Here is a 17,446-nt window from a genome sequence, read left to right on the forward strand (position 1 = left end):
CTCTGTCTTTCCCTCCTCTCTCCATTTCTCTCTGTCCTATCCAACAATCACAACATCAATAACAACAACAATAATAACTACAACAATACAGGGGAGGAGAGGTGCAGCAGGTCTGTGGGGGTCTTTCTTTCTATCTATCTATCCCACACTGTCCTCTCAATTTCTCAGTGTATTTTCAAATCAAAGAGCAAGAACGAACAGGAGGACATTGGGGGTGGGTTCAATAGCTGCTGGCATCCCTGGCTTCCTAGTGCTGGCACAGAGCCTCAGCAATCATCCTAGTGGTATCCAGACTAGAAATAGGGGGCAGGATAGATACCAGAATGGTGATGCAAAGTCACTTTCATGCTTGAGGTTCTGAAGCCCCAGGTTCAATGCCCCCACACCACCATGAGCCAGCGCTGATCAGTGCTCCAGTGGGAAAAGAAATCAAATAGAAAGAAAGAAAGAACAGAAAGGGGGAATAGAGTAGAAACAATGGTGTATTGCACTGAAATAAAAGACTCTGGGGTAGGGTGGAGGGTTCAGGTCCTGCAACACGGTGGCAGAGGAGGACCTAGATGGGGTGGAATTGTTAGGTGGAAAACTAAGAAATGTGCAAACCTCCACATTTTACCCTAAACTCGAAACCATTAATCCCCCATTAGAGAAATTAGAAAAATATTTGACAAAAAAGGACAGTAAGAAGGCTATGGATAATAATAAATAAAAGATTACAAACGAGAATAGATGCAAGAAAGAAATGAAGAAAGAAAGGAACAGAATATGCAGTGTGGGCAGTCGGGCAGTAGCACACCAGGTTAAGCGCACATGACACAAAGCGCAAGGACCAGCATAAGGATCCCAGTTCGAGCCCCCGGCTCCCCACCTGCAGGGGAGTCACTTCACAGGCGGTGAAGCAGCTCTGCAGGTGTCTATCTTTCTCTCCCCCTCTCTGTCTTCCCCTCCTCTCTCCATTTCTCTCCGTCCTATCTAACAATGACGACATCAATAACAACAACAATAAAACAACAAGGGAAAACAAATAAATATAAAAAATATTTCAAAAAAGAATATGCAGTGGGGTGGAAAGGAGGAGAGCACATATGCGGGAGCCCTCACAGGTGGTGCTGGGGATTGAACTGCTCGAATGAATGACAAGGCTGGTGTTTGAAGCAGTTTCTGGTTGCTGGTCCAATCACAAAGTTTCCAAGCTGTGCACAGTGCCTAGGGTCAGGGTGGAGGTCACCCCAGCAGGAATCCTTCATGGGGTTCACTCCCTGGCAACTGTTGAGGCAGGAAGGCTCTGGGCTGCCCCCCTCATTGAAACAAAACACTCAGTGCACTTAGTGTTGGATGGTGATGTCTTGAGTTCTTCTGATCTTTATCTGAGCAAGAAATGCTCTGAATTTCTCTCCATATGTTTTTGTGTATCTGTTTCTCAGTATCTTCCCTGTTGGTGTGATAGGTAAGAATTAAAATTTGAAAATTGTTGCATCTTAAATTGATGCCATTTTGAGACCAAATCAGAGAGAGAGAGAGAGATGGGGGGTACCACACTTGCTTGGAGGCTGCCCATTGCTAGGAAAATGGAGACTCCATCGTGCAGAAGCAGATTTTGCCCACTGCAGGGGTGGAGGAGTGGAGGGTAGCGTGAGTCTCCTCTTTGCCCAGGATGTGGATAGCTTTCATCTCCATGCTGCATAGGGAAGCCAGTTATTTATTTTTTTAATTGTTATTGTTGTTATTAATGTCACCATTGTTAGATAGGACAGAGAGAAATGGAGAGAGGAGGGGAAGACAGAGGGGGAGAGAAAGACAGACACCTGCAGGTGTACTTCACCTCTTGTGAAGTGACCCCCCCGCCCCGAAGGTGGGGAGCTGGGGGCTCGAACCAGGATCCTTCCACCAGTCCTTGCACTTTGTGCCACCTGCGCTTAACCCGCTGCGCTACCACCCAGCTCCCAAGCCAGTTTTAAAAAAATTTTTGTAGTTCTTATTTATAAAATTGAAACCCCAACAAGACAATAGGATAAGATGGGTATACTTCCACACAATTCCCACCACCAGAACTCAGTATCCCATCCTCTCCCTTGATAGCTTTCATATTCTTTTTATTCTTTTTATTATTTGCCTCTAGGGTTATCGCTGGACCAAGGTGCCTGCACCATGAATCCACTGCTCTTGGAGGCTGTTTTTTCTCCCTTTGTTGCCCTTGTTATTTATCATTGCTGTTATCATTATTGTTGTTAGTAGTATTGTTGTTATTATTCTTGTTGGATAGGACAGAGAGAAATGGAGAGAGGAGGGGAAGACTGAGAGGGGGAGAGAAAGACAGACACCTGCAAACTGGTTCACCGCCTGTGATGTGACTTCCCTGCAGGTGGGGAGCCGGGGGCTTGAACCGGGATCCTTAGGCTGGTCCCTTCAGTTCACACCATGTGCTCTGAACCTGCAGGGCCACCGCCTGATGCCTAGCTTTCCTATTCTTTACCCCTATGGGAATATGAACCCAGAGTCATTGTGGGATGCAGAAGGTGGAAGGTCTGGCTTCTGTAATTGCTTCCCCACTGAACATGGGCGTTGGCAGGTTGATCCATACTCCCAGCCTGCCTCTGTCTTTGTCTATTAGGGCAGAGCTCTGGGGAAGTGAGCTCCAGGACACATTGGTGGGCTCATCTGCTCAGGGAAGTCCAGTTGGCATCATGGTAGCATCTGGAACCTGGTGGCTGAAAGAGAGTTAAGATATAAAGCAGAGGGGGAGCCGGGCTGTAGCACAATGGGTTAAACGCAAGGACCAGCTTAAGGATCCCAGTTCGAGCCGTGGATCCCACCTGCAGGGGAGTCGCTTCACAAGCGGTGAAGCAGGTCTGCAGGTGTCTATCTTTCTCTCCCTCTCTGTCTTCCCCTCCTCTCTCACTTCTCTCCTATCCAACAACAATGACATCAATAATAACTACAACAATAAAACAAGGGCAACAAAAAGGGAATAAATAAATAAAAGAAAAAGAAAAAGGTGTTTAAAAAAGATATAAAGCAGAACAAAAGGTTGACTAATCATGAACTTAGAGGTAGGAATATTGCAGATGAGATTTGGGGGTCCTTGTTTTGGAAAAAGCTAGTAGGTCTATTTTTGGTATATTCCAATGGGCTCTTAGCTTTACTAGTTTTTGCCTGAGCCTGACATCTGATTGCAGGTGGACCCCAGTTATTGTCTGGGAGATGGTGTCATAGCTGGAAAAAGGGCTAGAAAGCTGGATCAGGGAAGAGAGTAGCTCCCAAATATGGGAAAGGTGTATAAATACTGTTGACTGTAAACCCCACCTCTTTGATCAGGGTCCCATATTCTGCACAGGAGCCTGTGTGACCTCTGCATCCCTGCTGGTCTGAGCTCGCATTCTGTGCTCACATGTAGGAACATTCCAGGCTGCACTAATTTCAGGGCCCATTTTCCTCGGGTGGTAGGTAGAGTCTGTTGTCCAACCTCCCTTTAGAGAATGGAACATTCCCAACCATTGTTGATCCACAATTATGGCAAGGTCCTATAGGGGCCCACAGAGGGGTCCATTATGTTGTTCCTGATGGAGATGACCAGTGACCGTGGCTAGGAGGATCTGTAAGAGGTCTAGGCCCATCATGTCTGTGTGGGAATCCCAGGACTCCCTGACTAGGGCCCCAGGGTGGCCTGGCAGTGACTAAAGAGTCATCATTAAAGTATTCCTGTCTCTTGCTCTTTGTCTGACAAGGTCAGCCTTGGAGTGACTGGGGGAAGTGTAATAGGATGTAGGTGAGGAGGGTGTCTAGGTCTAAATAGAAACTGTTTCATTAGGTACTTGATGGTGTCTTTTGGGGGTCTTTCTGCTTGCTCGCTGCATTTATTGACTATTGTGCACTTTCTATTAAGGTCGATATCTGGCCCTATGTGAAAGATACATGTGCACACATGCCCTAGGTTGTGAGTCTTTGTTAGGAAGTGCACCACCCAAAATGGAATAAGAAGTCCTCTGAGCTTGGAAAGATCTCAGCTGCAACTATCTTTCCCCCCCCCCCCTCTGTCTTCCCCTCCTCTCTCCATTTCTCACTGTCCTATCTAAGAACGACGACAACAATAATAACTACAACAACAATAAACACAAGGGCAACAAAAGGGAAAATAAATAAATAAATAAAATAAAGATCTCAGCTGCATAATGAAGCTGAAGGGTTGACATTCCATGTCTGACGTCTCTCGATCCAGTCCAAAGTGAAGCGGTGGCACTGGTTGCCTTGGTTAGGATGGGATGGGCAGATGCAGTGTCACTTCATATGAACTGAGAGAAGCCTGCTAGAAAGTGAGCCCCACACTAGAGGTTACAGGCCTGGGAGAAATAGGAACTTTATAGAGAAAACAAAAGTTTCCTGCTGCCATAGGGTTTAAGAAGGCAATAGATAGTTATTGCTATAACCAAATTATTGGCAATTGGGTTCACTTTGAAAATCCCATTGCTAGGATTTGCTTTACCCTAATTCGTGTTCCTTAGTTCTATTTATATATAGCTCTATCTTATACAGTAACACCACCGGTTGTTTCTGTTCTCCCTGGTCTAAGCTTTTAAGAGATTGAATATTTAAAAAAAAAAGTCAGTATTGGAAATGTATTGACAATTTGAGCCCACTATTAAAATTCAGTCTAATTACCAATTTGAAAATTTAAGTGCATAGATTAAAGGAACAGAACTATGGTCTATGCATCAAAAAGTTTGAGACATTCAATCCATTTTTCTCCTCTCATATTAGTTAAATAGTGATTTATGAGACTACAAGTTAATAGGAGTTTACATCATCAACACCGTTCCCACCACCAGAAGTCTATGTCTCCCCCAGCCCGATCCCTCACCCCAGTGAAGCTGACTATCTACCCTCACCCTCCACCTGGAGATTTTTACTTTGGTGCCCTACTCCAACCTCAGATTCTGCTTTGAGTTTCTCTTTCTGTTCTTTCTCAACTTCTGTTTATGAGTGGGGTCATCCCATACTCGTCTTTGTCTTTCTGACGTAGCTCACTTAACGTGATTCCTTCTAGCTCTATTCAAGATGGGTCAAAGCAGGTAGGTTCATTGTTTTTCATGGCTGTATAGTATTTCATTGTGTATATATACCACAGCTTTCTCAGCCATTCATCTCTTGTTGGGCCCCTGGTTTGCTTCCAGGTTTCAGCTATTAAGAATTGTGCTGCTATGAACATAGGTGTACACATATCTTTTTGGTTGGGTGTTATGGAGTCCTTAGGATACATCCCTAGGAGAGTAATTACTGGGTTGTATGGAAAGTCCATATCTAGCCTTGTGAGGGTTTTCCAGACTGTTCTCCACAGAGCTTGGACCAATTTACAAGCCCACCAGCAGTGCAGAAGGTTTCCTATGACCCCACAACCTCTCCAGCATTTGTTGCTGCTGTCATTTTTGATGTATGACATTCTCACAGCAGTAAGGTGGTATCTCATTGTTGACTTTATTTGCATTTCTATGACAATCAGTGACCTGGAGCAATTCCTCATATGTTTGTTAGCCTTTTGGATCTCTTCTGTAGTGAATATTCTGTTCATAACTTCTGCCTATTTTTTGATGGGATATTTTCTTTTTTGTTGCTAAGTTTGGTGAGCTCTTTATGTATTTTGGTTATTAGCCTCTTGTCTGATGTACGGCATGTGAAGATCTTCTCCCATTCTGTGAGGGGTCTCTTTGTTTGGGTCTCTTTCTTTGGCTGTGTAGAAGCTCTTCTATTTGATGTAGTCCCACTAGTTTGTTTTTGTTTTAGTCTTCCTTGCAATTGGGTTTGTCTCATCAAAGATGTCCTTGAGGTTGAGGTGAGAAAGTGTTCCACCAATGTTTTCCTCTAAGTATTTGATAGTTTCTGGTCTAACATCCAGGCCCTTGATCCATTTGGAGTTTACTTTTGTTTCTGGTGAGATAAAGTGGTTCAGGTACATTCTTCCACATGTTTCAACCAAGTTTTCCCAGAACCATATATGGAAGAGAGCCTCCCTCCTCCATTTAATACATTGGACCCCTTTATCAAAAATTAGATGCCCATAGGTGTGGGGGAGCCACTTTTTTGACAGGGAGAAAACAGGTGTGTATATTTAGCCAAGTCCATCAAGAGAGGGCATCACAGCAGTAAGTCCTGGGAAGGGCAGGGAATCGAACTGGGGGTCTCCGGAGTAAGAATCAGTGTCCTTCATTGAGCCTTCAGGCAGGCTACCCGATTCTTGGCCTGATCTACAGTCTGTGGGCTGATGTTGACAGAAGTCCATGGGAGCTAGGGAGATAGCTTAATGGTTTTGTCAAAAGCTGTCATTCCTGCTGTCCCAAGGCTTCAGGTTGACTCCCCAGCTCTCCAACATAAGCCTGAGCTGAGCAGTGCTCTGCTCTCACATCTGATTGTCATTATTATTATTATTATTATTATTATTATTATAGCCTTCCTCAGCTCTGTTTAGGTGTTGTGGGAACCTCAAGAGCTTCAGGTATGAGAGTCTCTTTGCATCAGCATTAGGATAGCTCCCTCTGCCCATCTCCCTCTCTCTGAATATCTAACTCTCCTTACAAAACATAACAATGAAAAAATGGAGAACTTGGTTGGGAGGGACTGCCTAGTAGTTATCATCTTTCTCTCTTTTAAACCGATTCTCATTATTCAAAAGATTAACAAAGTAAAGTAAAATAAAATTATCTTAAAAAGAATACCTGGTTACTTTCCCCCTCTCTTCCCCTCCTCTCTCAATTTCTCTCTGTCCTATCTAACAACAACAACAGCAATAACAACAACAAAAATAACAACAATAACATTGATAAACAACAAGGGCAACAAAAGGGGAAACATAGCCTCCTTGAGTAGTGGATTCGTAGTGCAGGCGTGGAAGCAAAAAAAAAAAGGTAGAAGACCTGGGCTGGGAGACAAGTTAGTAGCTAGCATCATTCATTCATTCTCTCTCTCTCTGTCTCCATAGATAAATATACAAAACTTACAAATATTTAAAATAAGAAGTCCTTGGGATGAGGAGCTATTTTAGGAGTTCTGCCAAAGACTTTCATGCCAGTGGCTTCAAGAGCCCTGATTCAGTCCCTGGCACCACCACCATTAGCTTGGACTGACTGTGTTCTGGTATTTCTCTGTGTTTTGGTTGGTCCTAGTGTCCTTAAGGTGCATTCTGCTCTGTGGCCACAAGGCGGCGACATAACCAATCAAGGCCCCTGCTGGGTGGGCCTTGCTCTCACTGGTTCATGCCTTGGTCTGGACTAGTTGTTGCTTTGGGCAGGGTGTCTGCAGTCTGTGCAGTGGATCTGTTCTTGAAAGCTTCCTTCCCAGAAACCAGAGAGTCAGGAGACAGGGTTCACTGGGCAGAGCACTGGGCTTGTGTGACTGAGGCACCTGGTGGGGTGTCCACAGAGACAGAAGGGTCCTGGAGCTCTGCTGTTGCTCCCCCTGTGTCTGTGCCATGGGCCAGTCCCCTTCTGTTTCCTGCACTGCTCCATCCCCCTTCACGGAAAAAAGCGATTTAGCACCTGTGCTGGGCTGCAGCGCGGTGAGGGACCCGCTGGAGTTCCCAGACTTTCATGCACAAGGATCAGGGTTGGAGCCTCTTTCCTTCCCCACCTTTAGGGATAGGAGAGGTGAGGAGGGTCTGTAGGGGTCTCTCCTATCCATCTCTGTACCTCACCCGTTTTAATTTCTCAGTAGTTTAAAATCTAAAAGAAAGAACTAATGGGAAGTGGTTGGGGGTGGGTGGGAGATAATGCTTCCTGCCACCCTCAGTTCCTATTGCTGGCACAGAGCGTCACCAATCAACCTAGTGCTATCCCAACTAGCCTCTGTGGTGGGTGTAGATGTCATAATTCTGATGCAAAGTCACTCTCATGCCTGAGACAGAAGTCCCAGGTTCAATGCCCCACACCACCATAAGCCAAAGCTGATCAGTGCTCTGGTTAAAAAAAAAACAAAAAGCCAATAAGAAGAAAGAATGAAAGAAGGAAGAAACAGAAAGGGGGAATAAAATATAAGCAATGCTTTATTGCACCGAAGTAAAAGACTCCTGGGTGCGGTTCAGAGCTCAGGTCCTTGAGCTGGATGGCGGAGGAGGACCTAGAGGGCTTGACTTGCTCTGTGGGAAACTGAGGAATTTACAAGCTACTGTATTTCACTGTCAACTCTAAGCCATTATCCCCCAGTAAGAAAATAAGAAAAATGTTTGACAAATTAAAAAAAGATAATAGGAGGGCTATAGATGCCAATAACAACGCACAACAAGAGGAGATGAAGGAAAGGAAGAACTAAAGAAAGAAAGACAGAATAGAAAATAGGGGCTTGGAGGGCACATATGCAGGACCTCTCATAGGTGGTGAAGACAGAGTGAAGGACAAGGCTGGTGTCTGTCATTGGACCAGCAACCAGAAACTGCATCAAAGTTTCCAAGCTGTGCACAGTGCCTGGGGTCAGGGTAGAGGTCACAGTGGCAGGAATCCTTCAAGGGGATTCATTCCCTTCCAGCTCTTGACCCAGGAAGGCCCTGAGCTGTCCCCCATCAATGAAACAAAGGTCTGTAGTGTCCTAGGAGGTGGGTGAGTGCACAGGGCCTTGGATGGCGGTGTCTGAGTTCCTCTGCCCTTTCTCTGAGCAAGAAATGCTCTGTTTATCTCTCTATGTCTCTCTGTGTTCTATTTCTCTACATCTCTCCCTGTTGCTGAGAAAGGTAATAATTAAGGCCTGAAAATGCTTGCAGCTTAAATTGATACTATTTTGTAAACAAATCAGAGATGGGAGAGGGGTTATCACGTTTCCCTGGGGCCTGCTCATTGCTAGGAAAATAGAAACTCCACAGTGCAGGAGCAGAGTTTTGCCCACTGCCAGGCTGGAGGGGTGGGTGGGGTGAGTCTGCTCTTTGCACAGGGATGTGGAGAGTTTGCTGTGACCATGCGGCACAGGAAGCCACTCTTTCTACAGGGAGAAAACAGATGTGTGTTTGTATTTATCCAAGTCCATCAAGAGAGAGGGATCATAGCAGTGAGGCCTGGGAAGGGCAGGGAACCAAACTGGGGCTCTCAGGTGTAAACATCACTGTCTGTCATTGAGCCATCAGGCAGGCTGCCCCATTCATGGTCTAGATCTACAGTCTGGTCTGATGTGGAAAGAAGTCATTGTGGCTGGGAAGACAGCTTAGTGGTTTTGTCAAAAGCTTTCATGCCTGAAGTCCCAGGGCTACAGGTTGAATTCCCAGCTCTCCGGCATAAGTGTGAGCTGAGCAGTGCCCTGCTCTCACTTCTGGTTGTCATCATTCGTGTTACTGTTTACCCGAGCTTGCTCACCCCTGAGTCCAGGTGTTGTGAGATGCTCAGAGCTTCAGGTAGGAGAGTCTCTTTGCATCAGCATTAGGATATCTAGCCTGGCCCATCTCACTCTGTCTGTATCTTCCTCTCTGTATCTGTAACTCTCCTTCCAAAGAGAACAATGAAAGTGAATGTGATCAAATAAGAAATAAAAGGAGAGTTTGGGTGGAAGTGACTGCCTGGTAGTTATCATCTTTCTTTAAACCTGTATCTGATTACTCAAAATTTTAACCAAGTAAAGTAAAATAAAATTATTATAAAAGGAAGACCTGAGCTGTGAGACAACCTAGTAGCTAGCATAATATCTCTATCTCTATCATTCTCAATAAATGTGCAATAAATTGCAGATATTTAAATTCAGAAGAGCTTGGGCTGAGGAGCTATTTTAGGAGTTCTGCCAAAGACTTTCATGCCTATGGCTTCAAGAACCCACTTTCAGTCCCCAGCAGACTTTTAACTTGAGCTGACAGTGTTGTTGTGTTTCTCTGTGTGGTTTTTTCCCCTGGATCTGTGTCAGGAAGAGAAAATGTGGAGACTATTAGGAGAAATATGGGAGCCCTTAAGTTGGCTCTAGGTTCCCATAAGGTGCATTCTGCTGTGTGTCCACAAGGCGGCGACATCACCCAGCAGGGCCCCTGCTGGTCAGGCCTTGCTCTCTCCCACCTGTTTGCCCCTTGGGCTGAATTAGATGTTGCTTGGGCAGGGTGTTTGCAGTCTCTTTACAGGATCTGTTCTTGGAAGCTTCCTTCTCAGAAACTAGAGTCAGGAGACAGGCTTCACTGTGCAGAGCATCAGTCTTAAGTGGCTGAGGTACCAGGTCTTCAGGCCTGATGGGGTGGCCACAGATACAGAAGGGTCCTGGAGCTCTGCCTTTGCTCCCCGTGTCTGTGCCATGGGCCAGTCCCCTTCTGTTTCCTGCACTGCTCCAACCCCCTTCCAGGAAAAAAAAAAAAAGCGATTTGAGCACCTGTGCTGGGCGGCTGGGCGGCTGGGCTGCTGGGCTGTGACAGACCCCCTGGAGTTCCCAGACTTCCATGCAGGAAGGACCAGGGTTGGAGCCATGTTGGTTCCCCACCTGCCCGGTGATGAGAGGCGAGGCAGGTCTGCATGGGTCTCTCTTTTTCTCCATCTCTCTATCTCACACCTTCCTCTCAACTTCTCAGTGTATTTTCAAACCAAAGAGCAAAAAAAAAAAAAATCAGGAGGGGATTGGAGGGGGCAATTGCCATTGGCATTCCTGGCTTCCTAGTGAAGGCACAGAGCCTGAGCACTCAACCTAGTGGTTTCCAAACTAGAAAAGGGGGCAGGGTCGACACCAGAATGCTGATGCAAGGACTCTCCTGCCTGAGGTCTGAAGTCCCAGGTTCAATGCACCACACCACCATGAGCCAGAGCTGACCAGTGCTCTGGTGTAAAAAGAAATCAAATAGAAAGAGAGAAAGGAAAGAAGGGGAGAATAGAAATGGGGAGTAAAGTACAAACAATGGTGTATTGTACCAAAATAAAAGACTCTGGGGTGGGGTGGAGGGTTCAGAACCTGGCACATGATGGCAGAAGAGGACCTACATGGGGTTGAATTGTTACATGGAAAACTAAGAAATATATAGACTTCTGTATTTTTCTGTAGACTCTAAGCCATTAATCACCCATTAGAGAAATTAGAAAATATTTGACCAAAAAAGGACAATAAGGGAGCTATGAATAATAATAAAGGATTACAAACAAGAATGGATGAAAGAAAGAAATGAAGAAAGAAAGGAACAGAATATGTAGTGGGGTGGGGAGGGGAGAGAGCACATATGCAGGAGCCCTCACAGGTGGTGCTGAGGATTGAACTGGTAGAGTGAAGGAAAAGGCCGGTGTTTGTGATTGGACCAGCAACCAGAAACTGAATCAAAGTTTCCAAGCTGTGCACAGTGTCTGGGGTCAGAGTAGAGGTCACAACAGCAGGAATCCTTCAAGGGGATTCACTCCCTGGCATCTGTTGAGGCAGGAAGGCTCTGAGGTGACCTCATAATTGATACAAAGTTCTGTGGGGTCCAAGGAAGTGGTTCAGTGAACAGGGATACTTGAATGGTGATATTTTGGGTTCTTCTGACCATTATTTGAGCAAGAAATGCCCTGTATGTCTCTATGTCTCTCTGTGTCTCTATTTATCTCTGTCTCTCCCTGTCGGTGTGATAATAAGAATTAAGATCTGAAAATTGTTGCATCATAAATTGATGCCATTTTGAAAACAGTCAGAGAGAGAGAGAGAGAGAGAGAGAGAGAAATCACGTTTCCTTGGTGACTGCTCATTGCTAGGAAAATGGAGACTCCATACTGCAGGATAGAGTTTTGCCCACTGCCAGGGGTGAGGGGTGGGTAGGGTGAGTCTTCCTTTTGGCCAGGGATGTGGAGAGTTTGCTATTGCCAATTTGTACACCAAGCCACAATTTCTACAGGGAGAAAACAGGTGTGTGTGTGTGTATTTAGCCAAGTTTGTCAAGACCAGGAGTGGGGAATCACAGCAGTGAGGTCTCGGACTCAAAGGGAATCGAACTGGGGCTCTCAGGTATAAGGATCACTGTCCAAGGATTCAGAGGACCTAGTGGGGGTTGTATTGTTATATGGGAATCTGGGTAATGTTATGCATGTACAAACTATTGTACTTACTGTTGAATGTAAAACATTAATTCCCCAATAAAAAATAAAAAAAAACAATCGCTGTCCTTCATTGAGCCATCAGGAAGGCTGCCCCATTCTTGGCCTCAATCTGCAACCTGTGGGCTGATGTGGAAAGAAGTCCTTAGAGGCTGAGGTGATAGTTTAGTGGTTTTGTCAAAAGCTTTCATACCTGATGTCTCAAGGCTTCAGGTTGAAATCCCAGATCTCCAGCCTAAGTCTGAGCTGAGCAGTGCTCTGCTTTCACTGCTGATTGTTATAATTATAGTAATTATTATTATTATTATTTTTACCAGAGCCTTGCTCAACCCTGTCCAGGTGTTGTGGGAACCTCAAGCTTCTGGTATGGGAGTCTCTTTGCATCAGCATTATGATATCTAACACTGCCCATTTCACTGTCTGTATCTCTAACTAACCTCCAAAACATGACAATGAAAGAAAATGTGATAAAATAAGAATAAAATGGAGAGCTTGGTTGGAAGTGACTGCCTTGTAGTTATCATCTTTCTCTCGTTAAATCTACCTGTCATTACTCAAAAGATTAACAAAGTAAAGTAAAATAAATGCACTTTAAATAAAAGACTTGGGCTGTGAGACTGCTCTCTGTGTGTGTCTCTCTCTGTCTCTTTCCATAGATAAATATACAATAAATTACAAATATTTAAATAAGACCTTGGGCTGAGGACCTATTTTAGGACATCTGACAAAGACTTTTATGCGTGGGGGGGGGCAGGTGGTGGCAAACCTGGTTAAGCACTCACATTAAAGTGTGCAAGGATCCAGGTTCAAGCCCCTGGTCCCCACCTGCAGAGGGAAAGCGTCATGGGTAGTGAGTGAGCAGGGTGTCAGGTGTCTCTCTGACTCTAACCCTCTCTGTCTCCCTGTGTCTTCTCAATTTATCTGTCTCTAACCAATGATTATATATATATGAGTCTTTCATGCCTGTGGCTTAAAGAACCTAGTTTCAGTCCCTGGCACCACCACCTTTAGCTTGAGCTGACAGTGTTGTGGTGTTTCTCTGTGTGTTTTTCTTTCTGGCTCTGTGTCAGGAGAAGAAATAGAGGAGAATATTAGGAGAAATACGGGAGCCCTTTGGTTGGTTCTAGTCTCCCATAAGATGCATTCTGCTCCGTGTCCACAAGGCGGCGACATAACCTAGCAGGGAGCCCTGCTGGGCCGGCTGTGCTCCAACTGGTTTGCCCCTTAGTCTGAACTAGTTGTTGCTTAGGGCAGGGTGCTTCCAGTCTGTTCAGTTGATCTGTTCTTGGAAGCTTCCTTCCCGGAAGCTAGAGAGAGGCAGGTTACAGGGCTTGCTGTGCAGAGCACCGGTCTTGTGTGGCCGAGGCGCCAGGTTTCCAGCCAGAGACAGAAGGGTCCTGGAGCTCTGCCTTTGCTCCCCCGTGTCTGTGCCATGGGCCAGTCCCCTTCTGTTTCCTGCAAGGCTCCAAGCCCCTTCCTGGAAAAACGTGATTTGACCACTTGTGCGGGGACCTGCTGGAGTTTGCGGACTTCCGTGCACATTGATCAGGGTTGGAGCCCCGTTCCCCCACCTGCAGGGGAGGAGAGGTGCAGCAGGTCTGTGGGGGTCTCTCTTTCTCTCCATCTCTCTATCCCACACCGTCCTCTCAATTTCTCAGTGTATTTTCAAATCAGAAAGAACTAACAGGAGGACATTGGGGGTGGGTTCACTAGCTGCTGGCATGCCTGGCTTCCTAGTGCTGGCACAGAGCCTCAGCAATCAACCTAGTGGTATCCAGACTAGAAAAGGGGGCAGGATAGATACCAGAATGGTGATGCAAAGTCACTTAAATGCTTGAGGCCCTGAAGCCCCAGGTTCAGTGCCTCACACTACCATGAGCCAGTGCTGATCAGTGTGCCAGTGGAAAAAGAAATTGAATAGGAAGAAAGGAAAGGAAAGGAGGAGAGGACATAAATAGGAATAGAGTAGAAACAATGGTGTATTGCACCAAAATAAAAGACTCTGGGACAGGGTTGGTAGGTTCAGGTCCTGCAACACGATGGCAGAGAAAGACCTAGATGGGGTGGAAAGACCTAGGTGTTAGGTGGAAAACTAAAAAATGTACAAACATCTGTGTTTTACCCTAAATTCGAAACCATTAATCCTTCATTAGAGAAATTAGAAAAATGTTTGACAAAAAGGACAGTAAGAGAGCTATGGATAATAATAAATAAAATATTACAAACAAGAATGGATGCAAGAAAGAAATGAGGAAAGAAAGGAACAGAATATGCAGTGGGGTGGGGAGAGCACATATGCAGCACCCTCACAGGTGGAGCTGGGGATTGAACTGGTAGAGTGAAGGACAAGGCTGGTGTTTGTGATTGGACCAGCAACCAGAAACTGTGTCAAAGTTCCCAAGCTGTGCACAGTTTCTGGGGTCAGAGTAGAGGAATCAGCAGCAGAAATCCTTCAAGGGGGTTCACTCCCTTCCAACTATTGATGCAGGAAGGCTCTGCGTTTCCCCCTCATTGAAACCAAGGTCTGTGGTGTCTCGGGATGTGGCTCAGTGACGGGGCCTTGGAAGGGGATGTTTTGAGTTCCTCTGACCTTTATCTGAGCAGGAAATGCTCTGTATATCTGTCTATATCTCTATGTCACTCTGTGTTCTGTATCTCTCCCTGTTGGTGTGATAGGTAATAATTAAGGTCTGAAAATTGTTGCGTCTTCAATTGATGACATTTTGAAAACAAATCAGAGAGAGTGAGAGAGATGGAAAGTTCATTTGCTTGCTGACTGCTCATTGCTCGGACATTGGAGACTCCATAGCGCAGGAGTAGAGTTTGGCCACTGCCAGGGGTGGAGGGTGGGTGGGGTGAGTCTCCTCTGTGGCCAGGGATGTGGAGACTTTGCTTTTGCCATGCTGCACAGGAAGCCACTTTTTCTTTCTTTCTTTCTTTCTTTCTTTCTTTCTTTCTTTCTTTCTTTCTTTCTCTTTTTGCCTCCAGTGTTATCGCTGGGGCTCTGTGCCTGCACTACAAAACCACTGCTACTGGAGGTAATTTTTTCCCTTTTGTTGCCCTTGTTATTTATTGTTGTTCTTGTTGTTACTATTATTGTTGTCATTGCTGTCGTTGTTGTTGGATAGGAAAGAGAGAAATGGAGAGGGGGGGAAGACAGAGATGGGGAGAGAAAGATAGACACCTGCAGACCTGCTTCACTGCCTGTGAAGCAACCCCCCTGCAGGTGGAGAGCCGGGGGCTCGAACCAGGATCCTTACGCCAGTCCTTGTGTTTTGCGCCACGTGCCCTTAACCTCCTGTGCTACCACTGGCCCCCAGGACGCCACTTCTTCTACAGGGAGAAAACAGGTGTGTGTGTATTTGGCCATCAAGAGAGGTGGGTCACAGCAGTGAGATCTGGGAAGGGCAGGGAACCAAACTGGGGCTCTCAGGTGTAAGCATCTCTGTCTGTCATTGAGCCCCTGGCAGGCTGCCCCATTCATGGCCTGAATCTACAAGCTGTGAGCTGATGTGGAAAGAAGTCCTTGGGGGCTGGGGAGATAGCTTAATGGTTTTGCCCAAAGCTGTTGTGGCTGATGTCCCAAGACTTCAGGCTGATCCCCGGCTCTCCGGCATAAGTCTGAGCTGAGCAGTGCTCTGTCCTCGCTCTGATGCTTTTTGTTTCTTTTCCCACAGCCGTGCTCACCCCTGAGTCCAGGTGCTGCGAGAACGCCCAGAGCTTCAGGTAGGGGCGTCTCTGCATCAGCATCATGATATCAGGCCCGGCCCATCCCACCCTGTCTGTATCTTCCTCTCTGTATCTCAAACCCTCCTACAAAACAGAACAGTGACAGAAAATGTGATACAATAAGAAATACAAAGGAGAATTATGGTGGAAGTGACCGCCTAGTAGTTCTCATCTTTCTCTCTTTAAACCTCTCTCTCTTTACTCAAAATATTGACAAAGTAAATTAAATTAATTATGAAATGAAGACCTGGGCTGTGATACAGCTTAGTAGCTAGCATCATTTCTCCCTCTCCCCCCCCTCTCTCTAGATAAATGTACAATAGATTATAAACATTTAAAATAAGAAGACCTTGGGCTGAGGAGCTATTTTAGGCATTCTGCCAAAGACTTTCATGCCAGTGGCTTCAAGAACCTAGATTCAGTCCATGACACCACCACCTTTAGCTTCAGCTGACAGTGCTGTAGTGTTTTCCTGTGTGTTTTTCTCCCTGGGTCTGTCAGGAGAAGAAAAAGAGGAGAATATTAGGAGAAATACGGGAGCCTTTTGTTTGGTTCTAGTTTCCTTAAGGTGCATTCTGCTCTGTGTCCACAAGGCGGCGACATAACCCAGCAGGGCTCCTGCTGGGTGGGCCTTGCTCCCACTGGTTCACTTGTTGGTCTGGACTAGTTGTTGCTTTGGGCAGGGTGTTTGCAGTCTGTGCAGTGGATCTGTTCTTGGGAGCTTCCTTCCCAGAAGGTAGAGAGAGGCAGGAGACAGGGTTCACAGCTCCATACCCATTCCAGGAAAAAAGCGATTTGAGCACCTGTGCTGGGCTGCTGGGCTCAGATGGACCTGCTGGAGTTCCCAGACTTCTGTGCACAAGGACCAGGGTTGGAGCCACGTTCTTCCCCACCTTCAGGGGAAGGAGAGGCAAGGCAGGTCTGCAAGGGTCTCTCTTTCTCTCCATCTCTCTACCTCACCCCTTCAATTTAATTTCTCAGTGTAGTTTAAAATGTAAAGGAAAGTTCAAATGAAAAGTGGTTGATGTGTGGGAGGAAATGCTTCCTGCTACCCTCAGCTCCAAGTGTTAGCACAGAGCCTCACCAGTCACCCTAGTGGCATCCAAACTAGCCACCGTGGTGGGTGTAAATGTCATAATTGTGATGCAAAGTCACTCTCAAGCCTGAGACGGAAGTCCCAGGTTCAGTGCCCCACACCACCGTAAGCCAGAGCTGATCAGTGCCCTGGTTAAAAAATAATCTAAAAGCCAATAAGAAAGAGTGAAAGAAGGAAGAAACATTGAGGGGGGTAAAGTACAAACAATCCTTTGTTGCACTAAAATAAAAGATTCCTGTGTGTGGCTCAGGGTTCACGTCCTGGAACATGATGGCAGAGGAGGACCTAGAGGGGTTGAATTGTTCCGTGGAAAACTTAGAAATGTACAGAAATTTACTATATTTTACTGTCAACTCTAAGCCATTCTCCCCCCAATAAAGTAATTAGAAAAATATGTAGCAAATTTGAAAAGATAATAAGAAGGCTATAGATAAAAATTAAAAAGTACAACTAGAAGAGATAAAGGAAAGGAAGAAAGGAAGAATAGAAAATGGGGTTGGGGGGGGGCACATATGCAGGACCCCTCACAGGTGGCCCTGGGGATTGAACTGGTAGAATGAAGAACAAGGCTGGTGTTTGTCATTGGACCAGCAGCTAGAAACTGCATCAAAGTTTCCAAGCTGTGCACATTAGCTGA

At 45.9% G+C, this 17,446-nt stretch overlaps 1 long non-coding RNA gene across 2 annotated transcripts; it reads left to right on the forward strand.

Moving 5' to 3' along the window:
• The first annotated feature begins 12,933 nt into the window (after positions 1 to 12,933).
• Positions 12,934 to 16,796, forward strand: LOC132537034 (uncharacterized). Of its 2 annotated transcripts, XR_009548551.1 has the most exons (3): positions 13,192 to 13,580; positions 15,662 to 15,710; positions 16,497 to 16,796. It is a non-coding gene; the product is annotated as an uncharacterized LOC132537034 (long non-coding RNA). The 2 variants fall into 2 exon arrangements; XR_009548550.1 differs by lacking the exon at positions 16,497 to 16,796 and having other exon boundaries at positions 12,934 to 13,580; positions 15,662 to 15,711.
• The last annotated feature ends 650 nt before the right edge of the window (positions 16,797 to 17,446 follow it).

This window comes from Erinaceus europaeus, chromosome 2, assembly GCF_950295315.1.
Source record: "Erinaceus europaeus chromosome 2, mEriEur2.1, whole genome shotgun sequence".
NCBI classification, from domain to species: Eukaryota; Metazoa; Chordata; class Mammalia; order Eulipotyphla; family Erinaceidae; genus Erinaceus; species Erinaceus europaeus.